We start from the raw sequence: 18,696 nt of genomic DNA on the forward strand, positions 1-18,696 counted from the left end.
CTACATTGCTTTCCACTAAAATACACTGATGAATGAATATAATTCTTCAGAAATACATACAATTATGTGTTAATTATATGATATATAAATATTAGCATAATATTAGCTTCATTTTAAAAGTACTGTTTTTGCTAAGAGCTTGTGAAGTAAGCACACCCAACGACAATGAAGCTTAATCAGACTTTATACTGATTTTTAAAGTTTGTGGACAGGTATTGAAGAATATGTACAAGTTACTGGAGATGCTGATAAAACTCATGGTTTTACAGCCTTTACACCAAATAATTTAGTATAGCAGGTACATGTAAGGAACATGGATCCCATTCCTAATCTACATTTAACTCTACTATATAATATGTGTGTGTGTGTGTGTGTGTGTGTGTGTGTGTGTTAATTTCATCACCTACAAAGTAGACCTAAAAAAACAGGTGGTTTTCCAATTTGTTTTGATATGGGCCTTAATCCATATTTAAATGCAGTTCACAAAGCAAGTTGTATCTGAAGTGGCACATGTATTAACCAAGAAAGTGAAAACTCACACCATTTCTAATTAGAATACAATTTTTTATTTGTTTACATGAGGTTAGACTTCAGTAGTAGGCAGTATCTTAGAAAAAATTTAGTTTTTTATTACTCATGAGGAAAGTAGGGATTAGAGGGGTAACTTCTCATTTCTCCACCAATTTTTCCACCAAGCTCTGTATTAGTATTTAATTAATTTCCTCGACGGAGCAGTAGTATTTGGCTTTCAAGGCAATTAAAAGTTTTAATTTTACATTTTAATGTAAAAAGAAAACCTCAAAAATTAGCATTATTTGAGCCCAGAAATAGTAACAGACAACTGGTGAAGTAAAAAATGTTTATTTTATTTTTTTAAAATATATCTTTATTGATTACAGAGAGAGGAAAGGAGTGGGAGAGAGAGAGATAGAAACATCAATGATGAGAGTCATTGATCAAGCCTGCAACCAGGCATGTGCCCTGATCGGGAATCGAACCCCGATTGCCTGGATCACCTGGATCCTAGGTGAAGCTCAACTGCTGAGCCACACCCGACAGGGCTTTATTTTAAATATATATGAACCACATAGAGTAAAGTCTAACTGTAAACAAATAAACATTACTCGGGGTTAAAAGTGACCCTTCATTTCCCTTGCTTAAAGTTTCTAAGAGGAAAAACTTCAGTGAGGGTAATAACACTTCTGGTTTTTCTCCACCTTTCATCACTCCCCCCTGGCTTAGGCAGCAGAAACTACCTCAGAGAACTAACCGGATATGCTTTGCTCAGCATATCTGCATATTTGCAATGACGTTCATATTAATGTTTTCTGACATGTCCTAAGAAGCTGCCAGTAGCAGCCTGCACTGACTGCCTGGGTGGGTAAATCAATTTAGAGGTTATGTACTAAGAAGCACACTACAGATACACATCAAAGTCACCTCCTCCAAAATAATTTTTATTCAATAAAAAAGCTGATACTTTGACCTCAATATTCTGGCTTTTTTATTTCTCTATTGGTCCCAAAAGAGGAAAAGAGATGTAATGTATTAATCCTCTAATATCCTAAAATTCAAGATACAGAACATAAAGTATCATTAAGGATAAGGCTCTTCAATGAAACAAAATTTTAAAAAAGTTATAAGGATCTAGTCAGTACAAACTTATAAAGTGTACATAGTAGGCTTGGTGTTCTATGAAATAATTAATCATATATGCAAAATACTGTCAACCAGTAAATAAAACGTAAGTAGCTTCCTGCACAACCATCCAATTGTATTAATCATCCAATATTTTAAACCATTTTCATGGGTTAAATAACACAGCTCTTGAGTGATAATACCCATTAATATAGACTGGTAAATAAAAATTTTACAAAGAATATACTGCTTTAAGAAATAATAGTGATTTAGTCTGATGCAGAACACATATTAACACACATACACAAAAGCCACATGTAGATTACCGGGCATATGATCACAACTAGGAAGAAGTGCTTTCATTAATTCTACGGAATAATTATTTAAGTAAATCATTTAAGCAAATTTCCTTTAGAAATTTCTTCTTTAATCTGTACCTAATTATTGTGTGCTATCACTGGGATTCAAAATTTTGTGAAACTTTAGCAAGTAGCCTAGTTTCTCTGATAAACTTGTGAGTAAATGTGTATTCTGATTGTTTTTTAATATTCATATTTTATGAATGAGCCCTTTCAGAAATACTAGACAAGTGAAATTCAACTCATCTGTGAATCATCTTGGTATTCAAGGGAAAAGGCAAATAAATCTACGTGCTTTCATAGTTCTTGAAAGTCATTTATCAGAGAAGTACAAGTGTTTTAACCATACATATTTTACCTGATACATGTATTTTCTTTATGTATTCCAAAGTTTCAAAAGCTATTTAGGAAGCTATTTCAAGAAATGTCAAAGAAAGGAAGTTCGGGTAGGTTTAAAAACCTAAAATCTTGTCTGGCCAGGCATGGCTCAGCAGTTGAGCGTTGACCTAGGATCCAGGAGATCCTGGTTCCATTCCCAGCCAGGGCACATGCCCGGGTTGTGGGATTGATCCCTAGTCAGGGGCATGCAGGAGGCAGCCAGTCAATGACTCTCTCATCATTGATGTTTCTGTCTCTCTCTCCCTTCTCCCTTCCTCTCTGAAATCAATAAAAATATACTTAATAAAAAAAATCCTAAAATCTTGCCTGTCTACTCTAAAATCCAGTGTAGAGAAACCAGTGTTAATCAGAATATACTGAAAGCAGTAAGAAAATCACTGTAATGCTACAACTCAAAAGTCTTATTTCAAGATTGTCCTTTAAATTTTATCCTTCTGCTTCCTGAGAATTAAGTATATGTTCAAATTAATAGCTGTTTTATATTTGAATATTTATCATTAACAAGTTGACATTTTAACTTATTTTGGTTTGATGCAAAAATGATTAAGTTATTTAGACTTATTAGAGTCAGTGTATAATACAAAGTTTACATCTTAAATTACATTGTCTTTATAATGGAATAAATATACCCACTTTACATATTTAACAACATTTTCTGTTTAATAGTCCACTGTAAAATAAGAACAGGACCACTTATGCTTAATAGCAGAAATCTGCAATGGCTTTGTAAAGTAATTTGTTTCCTTTGAAAAGAATTAAACATGAAACTGAAATTAAAGGAGCAAAGAGGAAAGGGAAGAAACAGAGGGGAAAAAATAGAACATCCTGATTCAAACATTAGGAAAATATGAATATTAAAAAACATAATCAGAATACACATTTACTCACAAGTTTATCAGAGAAACTAGGCTACTTGCTAAAGTTTCACAAAATTTTGAATCCCAGTGATAGCACCCAATAAGTAGGTACAGATTAAAGAAGAAATTCCACTAACCTAATCTAATAGCTTCCTATAAAATGATCTACTTGAAGCAATAGCATTTATAATACATTTAGCAATTCTTCTTAATATCATCTCCTATGACAAACTAATAGCCTAGATCACAGATCTAATTCATAGTTCCATTAGAAAATTGATATCTATATATTAGACATATATAAATATAGACAGATTTATATTTATAAAATTAGTGGTTCTTTCTATGATCCTGCAGGATTAAGAAAACAATAAATCAATAGCCTAATATGCTAATAAACCCAAAGAGAGCACTATCTAAAACTGGTAAAATATCAATAATCCAGACAATTCAAAGTCCTTAAAAGTAGCGCCAAGTTTTGTGTAGGTGGTGTGTTCTGGGGCATGGAGGATCAAGAGCTAACTTCTAGAAGTCTTCCACACAAGAAAGTAAGCAAATATACCACAACATAACTACTAGTGGTAGTTCTAGGGAAATGATATATTTTTCTAGAACTTGCAGGAGGTGGTCCTTCAAGCATTCACCCTAACACAACAAAAGGGGAAAACCTAAAAGAGCATTTACTTAACAGTTAAATGTTATCTTTACTGTCAAAAAATTTAAAAAATTACATACTAGATTCTCAGTTGTAAGAAAATGCTTTTGTAGTAATTTTTTAAAACACTGTAGTAATTTAAAAAATCCAGTCACTTACCTTGAACCATATAATACACACAACTAAGGAGATAATGATTGTGAATAGAGCTGGCATTTATGCAGAGCAAGCAACTGTCTCTGTGGTATGGACTTTCCCAAAATATCTCCCACATGGGCCTATCCCTGATGCCTGAAATTCCTTTGCAGTTGGTGCCAGTTCGAAATGCAAATAAACCTATAGCACTCATCATAATTAAGAACATTATGCACTAGTTTTTTAGGTCCTATGAATTCTTTATGACACATAGCTAGAACACACTTAAAAAATATGACACATAGCCATAATATGTTGAAAAAAGAGCTCAGAGAAAAGTAGAAGTAGGAATACAGATATGAATAAAAGTTATGGTCCAGGCAGGAGGATGAAAGTGCAGGATGTAACAGTTGGGTTAAAGAGGGAAATGCTGTAAAAAAATAAATAAGGGCTAAAAAGATGTTTTAAAGAGGTCTGTGGTAGAAAAATAAGGAGAAACTTTTCCTACTCTGCTTTACAATTTATTTTATGACCAGGCATAGAGTATTATACAACTTTAAGAATGTAATGCATCTTATAAGTTATATGCTATTAACGAAGATAACTTTCTTAGTTATCTTCGTTAACAGCATAAAAATTTATATATTTGCACTTAAGAACTAAAAATTTTCTTCAAAATAAGTTTTACTGATGTCTTTTAATTTTAATTAACACATGATTATAGAAAATTTGAAAAATACTACAACATATATAGGAAGATTAAAATCATCTCTAAATTCCTTCACCCTGTAAAATACCACTGTTAATATATGGGGATGGGGAAAGGAGTTTCACTTGAAGGTTTTATGCATGTGTATGAAAAATATATATCACAAAAATTAAATATTATATAGTTCTGTATCTTAATTTTTATATAAAATTATATTCTAATCATTTTTCCATGCCACTGAACATTCTTCATGGTCTTAAGACTCTAAGGTTTCAGGGCAAACCAGTGGTTTCTTAATGTTTGTTATTCAAGTGAAATATTATACTTTTAAATCTACTTTTTTTATATTTTAAACCTAAGGAAAATAACTTTTATACTTCCTTCTTCTGGAAGGAATATATCAAGCCTTGAGTACAACCAATATTGTTACTATGAATTCAAGTTTGAAAGATTTCATGATTCTTGTTACCTAAAGAATTTAACTGGAAAAGCAAAAAAAATGCTAAAATTAAATAGGGCTAAAGTGTTGAATCTCTATTTTAACCAATACTGCAAAAGAAAGACATAAATCCCAGTACTCATACCATACGAGTAAAATACTATTTGGCTCTGAATGCTATAATGTCAAGTGGAGTTCAGGAATTTTGTAGCCTCTTGGCTTCAGGAGTCAAATTAGGCCTTTGGCTTAATTTCATTCAGTTGGCCTTTGGATTCCCCCCCACCCCCCTTTTTTAAGATGTAAAGTCTGTTTCCTGCCCCATCCTTCAAAGGTACAGGATATGTGTGTGTGCGTATACAAATATAAATTGTTTTACTGAGGTCTCCAGTGGCATGATTTGGGAGATGTTCTTACTTCAATGACATTATTTGGGAAAGAAGCAGTCATGACCAGTCTCTTAGATGGTATATTTGGCAGTACAGGAAGGAAGTAGAGAAGTAGCAGCAAAGTGGCTATAATGAGGAAGAAATGATAAGGTAAGAGGATTTATGGAGATATCCAATATACCCAGTACCGTACAGGGAACAGGCTGGACTGGAGATGCAAGCTTTAGGGATAAAGGGGGCCCTTAAGGAAAACAAGAGGTATGATGCTCAGGGAAAAAAAGAATGAATGGACAGTCGGTATTGGTTAGCCATGGGGGATGAAAGTCACACCTGCTTCTGTATCCTAGGAATTTTATATTACTTAGTAGGAGGAGCATAAGGTCTAAGGTGGATTTCAATTGAGGACTTACTGTGTGGTCTATACACTTCATATATTTTAGTTCATTTCCTTCTCAACAACGTAAGTACTGTTTACCCTTCATATACAAAGTAAGGATACTGGAGAATCTGGGAGATTAAAAAGTTAACTCAAGGCTACACAGCTAGTAAATGGTAACCTATAATCTATAACCAGGGTTCAAAAATTTAAATGTTTCTGCAAAAACTGTATGCCTTTTCTGCAATATCACTGAGTTAAGTATCAGAATTTTGTCGAATACTTTTAACCACAAACCACAATATAATTTTACAAAGCAATCTATTCTCAGCTAGTGCAAGAGAAAAATACACTACATGAAGAGGAATCTACTATGAGGGTGGGTAGATATTTAGATCATCAATATCACTGAAAATATTTAAACAATTATGAAGTAATTTCAGAAAAATAAAAGTCTAAAATTTCAAAGCATTTCTAGAAACAATCAAAAGAGTCACTTTTTTTCATATAAAAAAAGAAAGTTTTCATTATTTTCCTCTCAAAATGGATTTGGTTATTAATCACTAGACTAAGTCCTATGGGCTTGTCTTCTTCATCAAAAAATATTTTTAAAAAACATTCAATAATAAATAACAATTACTAACTAAAAAACAGTTTGTTATTTCAAATAATTTTGATAAAAAGTAAAAACTATGTGGACCTAAAAGTTTTAGGAATATTTTACTTTTAAGCAGTAAGATGTCCTTAGAAGGTAAGAAACAGTACATATTGTATTTTATAGCATATATTTCCCATTAGCATATTTAAGGAGAGTCAATCACAAGAGTAACAGATAATATTCAATTTTAGTTATATTTTCAAGAAAAAGAATTCTTCACTGTCTTTAGCTTTTATTGTTTGGAACCGATATAGAATTGATTTTATTTTTATTTTTTTTCTTTAAGTAGTGAAAAGAATATCTCAGAAAAATGAAGATATTGTCTAATTAATAAAGCCATATTATTGGTTTTCTAAAAATCAATGTTTTTAGACATTAGTGAAAACTGTGGATAACTGTTATGAAATCTTCAGAGTTTTGAATTTTGATTATGAAAAGTATCCACATTTGACCACCTTTTCAAAGGCCCTTTCACATGATTTATTTTGCTTTAGGGAAGTAGGAAAATATTTAATCAGATAACAACTTAAACAGATAAGGCAAAAGAAAACGTGGATTTAGAAAACAAGGTCTAATAGGGGCTTATCTGCATTATTGAAGACTGTCTTTACAATAAAAATTTACACATTCAAGTATCTGAACATCCTAGTTTATATAAATTAACTCTTTGAGTTAACATAGAAGACATGATCAAATGAAATTCCTTATAAAAATCCACCCCAAACTATCAATTTATGTACTGAACACCTGCAATACAGGTTAAACTTTTCCTAAAATGGGAACATCATGCGTACCAAAAGATACTTCTAGGAACTGAGGCATAACGTACTAACAAAAGAAAAAGTTCACAAGGTACAGCGTGTCACATGTATACTGCTTAAATTTTCATTCCTAATGATTCCGTGGTAAAACTTTTTTTTTCTTTTTTTGCTTTTGTTGGTATAGGATAGTCATTTGTTGTTTTGTTTTGATTGTTTAAAAAAGAGCTTGGAGCTTTCAAAATCAAGCTCCATCTAATTTCTGGGTCAAATTCTGATATGGAGTACCTGAGGTAGGCCAATTTTGGGGGGTCAATATTTAATTAGACGCTTCGGGAGTCAAAGAAATCTCAGTTACCACTAAGTCTTGTTCCCAGCCTTCAAGCAGCTAAAAGATTATAATCCCCAGAAACCTAGGCCCTCCCCCCTTTAGGGAAACGTGTGCGCCTATGCGCGTTATATTTAAAGGCCTACAGTAGTAGCTGCAGAGAGATGATCACTACCCTCTGAACATGTTTAAAAATTCTATTAGGAAGAAAATGACACCATTCTCCTCGTCACTGGGAAGTGGGCCTGGGAGATCCCAGCCACCTGCTGTGACGCGAAATTACAGAAAGCAGCCAAGAATCTGGGGCTCAAGGAGAAGCGTCCCAGCCGGTTCTATGGAAACGAGGCACGCCGGTGGCCTAGCGCCTAGCTGGCAGGGGACCAAGCAGCAGAGCAGCGCAAACAGGCGGGGAAGCAGCTCCCGGTGCACTGGAGAGCGGGGCTCGGTAGCCATCTCCCCGCAGCGCGGGCGGAGCAGGGCGGGGTCTGCGAATACGGCGCAGCAACTCAGGGAGCCTCCACCTCAGCGAGTGGGAAGGAAGCGCGGCTCCGAAAGGCGCAAGAGGTAGGTGCCGCTACCGCTCACCGCAGCCCCTTCCCAGCCTCACAACCGGGAGCGGCAGAAACTTCGGGGGCACAGAGGAAACATTCCCACAGAGTCAGGGTACACTGTGTCTTCCAAGTTGAGGCGCTTTACCTTCCAGGCCGGAGTGTCTTGGTTCCTTCGGGTGGTGGCGGTGGTAACAGGCAAGCCGACTGCCGCTGCAGCACTGGCTGCTTCGCTAATCCGGGCTCTGGGAAATAATTTCCCGCCGCGCGCTCCGTGGCCCCGGAAGCTATTATACCACTTCCGGGTGGTTGTCAGTGACGCTACCCACCGGTCGTCAGGTGGGCTGGCCAGCCTCCTGCATGCACAGCGCAGGAGTTGCGATCCTGGTAAGTGATTTTTACGCTTTGCTTCCTGAGCTTGGTATTTCCGGTCAGGGTACCGTACAGCGTCGTGGCTGGACCAAGAAGTGAGCGGGAGAGGGTTAAACCAGGAGTCCCCATCCATCCCTCCATGCTGCTAGAGAAGGCCCTGGGATCTCGGCTTGCCATCTTCTCCACTCGCAGTATCCATCTCCAAGTGTCCCTGGTAAAGGCCAGAGGCACCGGGCACCGCAACTCGGTTTAGTACCGAGTCTCTCTACCAATGATCAAAGAGTGTTGTTACTCTCCCATTGGCAGGGTTTGGTCACCCTCGATTTTCGAGACCTGCTTTACCATACTTTTCTTGAATGCTGTTTTCATTGCCCTGGGTCGCAGAGCCCGACAAGCAGGCAGTCGTGACACTGTTTACAAACATTTTGGAAGTGGGATGAGGGGGTCGTTCCTAACCTAGAATTAATTCAATGTGCCCGCTGCAGTTTTGAGTTGGGTGACAATGGTATTTCTTTTCCTGGCTGCTATGAGCTCATGAGGTAGAGAACAAGCTTAAAGGTTCAAGCGTAGGCTTTAAATACATGTTTTACCTTTTGGAAAGACCAGTGATCGGGAAATAGGCGCGCCTTCTTGGAAGGAGTGCTGGCTCGTTGTTCCAGGTTTCCTCGATAATGAAGAATTGAGGAGAATTTTGGGTGGAGGTCTGAGGTAGCCAGAGTAGCTGTAAAGAGAAATTGCTTCCAGCATAGGGATAATATGAGGCAAGGTGCTCATTCAGCCGAAGATTAAAAAACAACAAAAAACCATGATGTAGTAGACTGTGAGGCAACTCAGTCTTTGAGGTAAGTAGTTTTCACTCACCACCTTATATTTAATCACTTTTTCCTCCAGAAAAGCTGGCTGATTGCTTTTTTTCCCCTAAAACAGCCAAATGCAAAACAAGTTCTAGGGAAAGCTCTACCCTAAAGAAAAAATTCAATAAATATGTTCAATTTAAGGCCTCTGATGCATCAGCAACTGCCTTGTTACTTTTTGGAAGTAATGCACCATGTATAGAATATCACATTGATCATCTAATCTCCTTGTTGATTAATAATTCAACAAATTTTTATAATCTTTAATCTCAGTTTTGCCATTTTTGTTGAATCCTGAGTTTTTCCTTTATTTCTCCAGTTGAAAGGATTGTAATAATTTAAGGGAGGTTACATATTTCTATATAGCAACTAGTTTCTAGAAGGGCAGTGATTTTTTAAAATCATTGCTCTTGATTTGCTGTATCGCCTTTCAAGTTAATAATAGCCCTCCACTAATACTAACCACAAACAGCTATTGTCTGCCAGGCACTTTACATTCATTATTTTATTTAGACTTAGTACAGTTCTACAAGAAAATCATATTATCCCTATTTTGCAAACATTTTATGTTGAGACTCAAAGTACTGTGACAGTCCCACAAATTATACTATTAAATGGCAATTGAAATTTGAACCCAGTCTTCCTGACTCCACACATTGGCCTTTTTACTGTGCTCTATCTATCCTTCCTCTCATAATAATCATAACAGTCATTTTCACTCTCATGTAAAATTGGATAGATAGTATATTACATTCTTGTGTTAAGGAATTAATTCCTATGTTAATGTATTGAGGATTAAGGAATGTGTTAGGGATTTTAGGAATTACCATAGTTGTGACATGTGAATATTCCAATTTCTTTCCTTTGTTGATCCTTGGCCAGTTTTATTATCCAAACCCAAACAAATACAAGCAATCTAGAAACCATCAGTATATTAGTGACTCTAAGTTCGGAGTATTAGCTGTCTCTTTAGGCAGCTTTTCACACACATTTATATACACAGATACTTATGCATGTTTGTGCATGAAGAAAGAGAAAGTTAGTGAATGAGCACAAATTCAGGAAATTGAACTTTGTAGTGCTCTGTAAAGAGTTGTTATTATTTGCTGGTTATTAGCAAAACTTCTCTCTGACTCATATAACCCTCAGATAGATGGTGATTATCACACATTTTAAGGGAATATGCTTGATTAAACCTACCCAGTCCAATAGTCTATTTAATATAGAGAAATATAAATAGCCTAATTATCAAGAAAATTCACTAAAATATAGTTGAAATTACCAGTACTGGAAATAACAGAACTTAATTCTAAAGAATATCTTGTCTTACTGAAAGACACCAGTATCTAATTAGTCTCAAATTCTAATGTGCATTTTATATTGTATTAACTTAACTATATGAAAGATATTTGCTTTGCATGTCCCATAGGTAGATATATAGATATATCTATATGTAGATATATCTATATTTATTACTGATTTTAGGGAGAGACAAAGGAGAGAAAGAGAAAGACAGAGAGAGAGAGAGAGAGAGAGAGAGAGAGAGAGAGAGAGAGAGAGAGAGAGAGAGAGAGAGAACATTGATTTGTTGTTCCACTTTATGCATCATTGGTTGCTTCTTGTATGTGCTCTGACCAGGCAACAAACCCACAACCGTGGCATATTGGGACCATGCTCTAACCAACTGAGCTACCTAGCCAGGGCAGTGATATTTTGTTTTTAATCACATTTCAGTGCTTATGAAGGCTGAGATTATATCAGTTTTTTCATTATCTCACATCCAGCATCTAACACTGTGCCTGACATGTAGTAAGTAGGGGCTCAATAAACACTTATTGAATGAACAATTTTGCTTTAAAATGTGTTGTTGTTGTTGTTTTTAATCTGCAGAGAAATATTGTATGTGTTTTTTAAAAGGGATTTATCACATAAATAAATACACATTTTTTGTTACTCACTTTGACCTTGAAATAATAATGTCCACTTCAGTCATCTAGAAAAGGCAATGGTGGTATCCTGTAAAGAAGATTGGATAGTGAGACAGGCTATAAGAGAATACCTAATATTGACTGTCGCTTACTTTCTGCTATGCAGTGTTACATTTAATCCTCATAGCACTATAGACTTTTATTATCCTCTTTTTATAGATGAAAAAACTGAAGATACGATTTTTAAATTATCATAGGTTACACACAATCATGAAGTATCAGAGCTGTGATTTGAACCAATGCTGACTCCAAAGGCCATAATCTTAACCACTTTTCTATACTGCTTCCAATTGGGTTTTAATCCTGGCTCATCCACTAACTAGTTGTATTTTATTTCTCTGAAGATCATATTTCTCATCTATAACATACAGGAGTTGGATTCGATAATCAATAAGGTCCCTTTCAGATCGAAAATCCTCTGAATTTGACTCTCAGGTATTAAGTGTTGTACTCAGGTATTAACTGACTACAGCAGTTCTAGTGTGTTAGAAAACCATGAATGGAGTTTTACACGTATTTATTGGTGTCTTCAACATTGGTAGATGTGCAGTTATGTTTTTGGAATGGAAAGAAAAAGACTAAATTTTAAAACAAAAACAAACTCAGCCATGCTTTTTGCTAGCTTATGACCCAGTAAGTCAATGAATCTTATGAGCTATGTTTTCATATGTAAAATGGATCCATGAGGCTACTGTGAAGGTTAAGTGAAATGATACATTTAAAGCCTCAAACACACTGTCTGACACACAGTTGCCATTAAATAAATATCGATTCTCTTTCCCCTGATTTTGTGAGGATAAAAGATTGGTGGATATAAAAATGCTTTATAAATTAGCCAAAGGTGACAAATCTTTTCACTTACAGTCCACTAGGGAAGGTAAAAGTTATATACACAATTAGTTATTATGAGGAACAATTTACATACGATCATTGAACACAAAACATGATGGGAACACAGACAAGAAATTTTGCTTCCAGGAGGACAGATGAGGAAAGAAATCATGAAGAAGAAGGTAATGCTGAATTTGGGCCTTAAAGGATGATGATGAGTTGGGTAGGGGGACAAGATGGAAGAATGTTCCACTGGAGGGCAAAAAGGTGTCAGAAAAGAGAATAGTGACCACTTCGGAGATGTAGGATGGGTCAAGGCTAATAGGAAAGGTTAAAAAGCTGAGATCTGGGCAAGCTCTGGATAGTGTGGTCAGGTTGAAGACATTAGGCTTTTCACAATAAGTAATGATTTGTGTGTATAACCAGGATAGTGTGGAGGATGGGGCAGGCATTTGACTTCTTTGTTGTGGAAATAATAGATTTTTCTTTGTTGATTTGTTACAGAAATATAATAGGCAAATAAGCCAAAAATAAAAAGAAAGAAATGAAAACTTGTCCATAGTTTCACTCCAGCCCAGCTCTTCACTTACCCACTCCCACACCCCAACCCAGGTCCCCTCCTGGCTGGGGAGCACCCTTCTCTTTCCAGTGAACTCTGCTCAGGCTGGCCCAGAGGTGGGAGGGGGCTCTAAGGGACCATTTCTCCTCCTGTTTCTGGGTCCCCACCCTGAGGGGACATGGACTCACAATGGGACCGGTCCACAAGCACATAGTCCAATGGGGTGGAGGCTGGGTGCTGGGACCCAGCTGTGATGGCAGTAGGGTTCTGATTCTCTCTCAAGTTCTGAGGTCTTCTTGCCCCTTCTTGCTGTGGCTCCTGCCCCTTCCTGATGCCTGTGACTCTAAGCAACCACCTGCTTCTCTCTGAGCCTTAGTTTTCCCTTTTAAAGTCACGGGGTGAACTGGGTAAAGTACCCTTAGGCTCTTCTCTCCCAGGAGTAACTCTGGGACTCACCATGGTGGTGTCAGGCTTGGATCTGCCTCCCCTTCCTGTGCCTGGTCCTCCAGCATCACTCCTTTCTTTTCCATGACCTTCTGCAAAGCCTTCTCCACAGAAAACAAAACACACAAAAATCCCACCCCCTTTCCAGCATTCAGATACTGTTGCGTTACTGCCAGGCTGTTCAACATCAGTGTCCGTCAGTCACAACTCCGACTACTGCTAGGCCGTGCCCATTTATAGGCTGGGAAACAGGGTTTGGTCATTAGAAGTACGATTCTGCAGATTGCTGACTCACCTCACCAGGTGACTCTGCTTAAGGGAAGGTTTTGAGTGGTGAACTCGAAGACTGCAGTTGAGTCAGGCGGCAAGGCAAAAATCAGCATAATTATATTGGAAGTGGGCTAGAACACGGCCTCTCAGCCTGAGTTGTTGGTATGTTATTGGAGACAGGTTTTTGAAACAATTCTTCTGCTATTTCCCCTTAAACTTTGGTTAAAATACTAGTAAACAAGGAGAGAGCTCAGAAAATATTCTAAATGGGTAGTATAATGTCTATAATACTTACGTTGACACACCACCGCAGAAATTGAGAACAAACATATACAGCTGTTTAAATCCTTTGCTGATTTTTTGCTGAGTAAATTTCACTTGAAGATTATCTAAAGCTAAAAGGAAAAAGACAGGTGTCCTTTTGATTTAGGCAAAGAAATATAATGTAAACTAGTTGAATTCAGAGACCACATTAGTGTGAGCTCAAACTCATGAGTTTACATGGTATGATCTTGAAGAAGTTAATTTATTTGAGCCCCAATTTGTTCATTTGTAAAATGGTAAAATCAAATTTGTGGATTTATTAGGATTAAATGTGATAATGTGTGAAAGCACACCGGCATCAGAAAAATTAGAGATGGGTCTTGTATTTTTTGTTGTTTAATAAAGTACAATTGCTTTCAAATAAGGTCTGCAACTCCACTCGTGAAGTCAGATTAAAGTTCAAATCCCATCTCCTTCACTAGCTGTGTGACCCTGGGAAAGTTACTTTTCTACTCTTTCCTTATTTGTAAAGTGGGAATAGTAATAATGCCTTTATGGGGCTTTTGTGGAAATTAAATGAAATAATGATGCATAAAGTTTAATATGGTGGCTGGACTTGTAAGTACTTTATTGGCTCAAATTCCCAAAGAAGCAGATGCCAAGAGGGGTTTAAATATGCAAGAGGCTTTTTGGGGAAAGTGCCCATGAAAGGTAAAGGAGAAGGGAGCAAGAATGGGAAAAAGTGCCTTCAGGACTCAGTGTGGGTCTGACAGTCGGAGGGAGAGGAGGAAGGAAGTCAGGAGAGGAGAGTAAGTAGAATCTCAAACTGCTTTTTCAAACAGGCCCATGGGGAATCATTGAACCAAAGTCATCTGTTAGAAGAATCCCATGTCACTGCTGTACTGTATATAATGTTAGCTATTAGTAAAAATAATTAACAGTTGTCAAAAGTATAATTTAAAAGGAGTTTTTAAATTTTAACTCTTGAATTTTACTACCTGTCCTGACCTCCCCTAAGAAAAGTACAACCCCTGCTGCCAGATGTTGACCTTATCATTTGAGATCTACATGTTCTCAGACTAACAACTTCTTATACTTTTGTTAGCCAGAGAACTCTTAAAGGAATCAAAAGACATCTTCCAAGTAACAGTTGAAAAATGCAAACAGTAGCTAAGCAACTGGTTTTTTGATATTATATGGTTAAACGCAAACTGTTATCTAAATTTCTGAATTCAGGTAGCCAATAAATATAACAATCTTAAACAGCTGAGTAATGTTAATATCCATAGCCTAAACTTGACTTTCCATTTTCTTTCTTAACAAAGATACCTCTGTGGTTAAAAAGATCAAGATAATTACGGTTTTGTACATCTGGGCCCCTCCCTATTTTATAATTTTTAATAAGCAATTGTAGAGATCAATCAATTCAATGCTTTTCAAATGGCAGGTCACAACCCCATCAATTTGGTGACTATTAGTCTACATTTTTGTTTCAGGTATGTGTAGCTTCAGGTTTTGGATAGAAAATATAAAATGTGTTTGTTACTGTGAATCACAGTTGAATTTTAAAGCAAAAGACTTAAACTGACATCCTTTATCTTACATTAGGAATTGAGGACTAAAGAGGTGATTTAATTTGTCCAGATAACTCAGGAAACACATGACTTGAACCAGAAGCTAGGTCTTAAGAATCTAAATTTAGAGCTCTTTTATATCATGCCTCCAGGAAATGCCTTCTTATTTTCCAAGAAGAGGCTTCTTGTTTGCTCTAATTAGAGCACATAATTACTGTTTTTCAGTTGGTTAATATGATAGATTTTTTTTGGTTGCTTTTGTTATTTTTTTGCTAAAATTTCCTGAAAATCTCTTCCCTGACTCTGGCCATTGTGTCAGGGACTCTGGCCATGCTGCCATGCTGAATTTAATGTCCATTTTTCCCTTTGGGGAACACAGCTAATGTAACAGTTTAAGTCTGGAGTTTACCTGATTTAAGTTTTTAAAATTTTTTTATTCTCACTGGAGGATATGTTTTTATTGATTTTAGAGAGAGGAAGAGAGAGAGAGAGAGACTGAGAAACATCCCTGTGAGAGACAAAGATCAATCGGTTGTTTCCAGTATGCACACTCCTACTGAGGATTGAGCCCAGAAACCTAGGAATCAAACCTATAACCTTTTGGTGTACAGGACGATGCTCCAACCAACTGAGCCACCAGCCAGGGCTGGAGTTTACCTGATTTAAACTGAAGACTGATGGAAGCTCTTTTGGAGGTACATTATACTGATAAGATCTTAATTTTTACTAATCCCAGTGAATATTATTTTGTGCTTCATTGTCATGACATTCTTTACCCATTTTCTTTGTTTTTAAACTTCAGCTCACCAAATATTTTTCAATTTTAAAATGCAAGCCTTGCATATAATCATATAATTTATTCCTTTATAATTTTAAAAAATAAATCATTATTTCATTTCCTAGCATATATTCATACCTGTCCTTAAAAATGCCTATGGGCAATTAAGCAGTGGTGAGCTCTGCTCTCTACTCTTCAGATTTGACTGGGGAAGAGTTTGGGGGAGGGCTCTTTGTAAAAGGAGCCCTCTTTCTAGGCTTTGTTTCTGAGTTGCCTTCTGTACCTTGGTATCACTGAGGCTGCCTGTGCTCATTGTTTTGATTAAGTTTACCTGGTAACAAACTCTGGGGCGTTCTTATTTTTCCAACTCAGCAGTTCTCAAACATTTGGTTTCAGGAGCCCTTTACACTTAAAAATTACTGATGAACTCAAGGAGTTTTTAATGTATATAACTATATCTACTTACAATTATTATATTATAAATTCAAATTGATTATTTCAAAAAGATTTAATTCAGTAATAAAGCCATTACATGGTAACATAAGTCGCATTAAAAAACACACAACTCCGCTATATTTTTTCCCCAAATAAAAATTGTAATGGAAAAGTGGCATTGTTTAATATTTTTGCAATCTTTTTAATGTCTGGCTTAATAGACGAGAGCTGAATTCACAGATCTGCTTCTGTATTCAATCTGGTATGGTATGTTATTTTGGTTAAAGTGAATGAAATCCAACCTCATACAGACGTGTAGTTGGAAAAGAAAGTATTTTAATGTCCTTTTCACCAGAACTTTAACAAGTGATAGTTCCTTAAAATTGAATTACAATATGGACTCTGAAATCATATCAGTTAGCTTTTTGTGCTTTGTTACTTTAAAATCTCTTGGTCTGCCTGGCTGGGCGTGGGTGAGCGGTTGAGCATCGACCTAGGATCCAGGAGATTGCTGTTCGATTCCTGGTCAGGGCACATGCCCAAGTTGCAGGCTCGATCCCATTGGGGGTGTGCAGGAGGTAGCCGATCAATGACGACTCTCTGGTCATTGATGTTTCCATCTCTCTCTCTCTCCCGCTTCCTTCCTCTCTCTGGAATCAATAAAGATTCATTTAAAAAAAATAATAAAATAAAATAAAATCCCTTGGTCTGTCTTGAGTTTTGAATGAATCTTTATAGATACCCGATTTTGTTACATAATTCATTGGCCATATGTAAAATATTGATTAATTGAGGTATGCTGATCTTTCCAATCTTAATTAACTTCCTTATACAATATCAAAAAATTCCATATGTTAATATCATCAGCAGTCTCATCAGGAAAATCTTAAAACACTAGGAAACTGCCCATATAACAATATATGAAATTTCCAAAATTTTTATTTTTGCTTTGAAAGCTCTAATTTTATCATTGGCAACACTGTCTAATATTTTCCTTGAAATGATAGTCCAATTTGGTTGATTTTGAGAAAATCTGCCTTGTATGCAAAGGAAGAGTTAATAGAATTACTATTTTTACTGCCTCATCAAAGACATTATTAAATGAACCTGGCATTCTTTTTCATTCCAACTGTGTGGTGGTGAAAAACATGTCTACTACTGTGGTAAGCAGTATAATGACCCCCTAAAGATGCCTATATTTGAATCTCTGGAACCTGTGAATATGTTATGTTATATGGCAAAAGGAAATTAAAGTTGTTAATCAGTTTACCTTCAAATAGTGAGCTTATTTTGGATTATACAAATGGATTCAGTGGAATCACAGTGGTTCTCAGAAATGGAAGAAGGAATCAGAAGAGGAATTCAGAGTGATTTCAGTGTGAAAAGGACTCAACCCATATAGCTAGCTAGAAAATCCAGGGAGTGGGCCAGGACCCAAGGAATGAGAGTAGCCTCTAACAGCTAGAAAATGCAAGGAAACAGATTCTCAGAGCCTCCAGAAAGGAATTCAGCCCTGCCAATTACTGGTTTTAGCCCAGTGAAACCCAATTCAGACTTATGACCTAGAGGACTGTAATATAGTAAATCTGTGTGGTTTTGACAAATTTGTGGCAACTTACTATAACAGCAATAGAAAACTCATATAGTTTTGGGGCTGCACTTTGTGATAGGGCATCATTACTTTTGCACTATTAATACAAATGTTAACCTAGTAAAATAGTGTATAGTGTCTTTTTATGAAAATAGTTTTGACCTTTGAGAACCCCCTGCAAAGAATATTGAGACTCCACCAGGGATCTTTGTACCACACTTTGAATCTCTTATTTAAAACTTTTTCTTTGTACTTCCTCTGTGTCAACCACTAGATGAGGTTCTGGGCTGCAAAAATAAAGAAGGCACAGTTCATGTTTTAAGAAGATTATAACCTAGTGGTTGAGAGAGGTAAGCAAATCAGCGATTGCAGATAGCATAGCATGACAAGTGCCCTAACTGATACATACTCAAGGGAAGGAAAGAGACCTAATAACTGTCTTCTTGTGCTTTCAGTTTAGTGAGAGAGATCACAAAACTAACTACAAAATA

The 18,696-nt window shown here is 36.3% G+C and overlaps 2 protein-coding genes across 5 annotated transcripts in view; one reads left to right on the forward strand and one right to left on the reverse strand.

Annotated features, from left to right (window-relative positions):
- SLF1 (SMC5-SMC6 complex localization factor 1) overlaps positions 1–8,506 on the reverse strand; it is a 59,698-nt gene extending 51,192 nt beyond the window's left edge. For all 3 annotated transcript variants that reach the window (XM_081132584.1, XM_081132583.1, XM_081132582.1), the window contains exon 1: positions 8,394–8,506. The gene's annotated coding sequence lies outside the window, so the exon portion shown is untranslated. The remainder of the gene's footprint in view (positions 1–8,393) is intronic.
- A 36-nt stretch (positions 8,507–8,542) lies between these two features.
- Positions 8,543–18,696, forward strand: part of KIAA0825 — a 330,258-nt gene continuing 320,104 nt past the window's right edge. Inside the window, exon 1 of one of the 2 annotated variants that reach the window (XM_081133728.1) lies at positions 8,543–8,632. The gene's annotated coding sequence lies outside the window, so the exon portion shown is untranslated. Of the gene's footprint in view, positions 8,633–16,028; positions 16,097–18,696 lie in introns of those variants that run through there. The other variant, XM_081133727.1, reaches the window with a different exon arrangement.

The sequence above is a fragment of the Miniopterus schreibersii genome (genome assembly GCF_964146895.1).
Source record: "Miniopterus schreibersii genome assembly, chromosome: 3".
Taxonomy (NCBI): domain Eukaryota; kingdom Metazoa; phylum Chordata; class Mammalia; order Chiroptera; family Miniopteridae; genus Miniopterus; species Miniopterus schreibersii.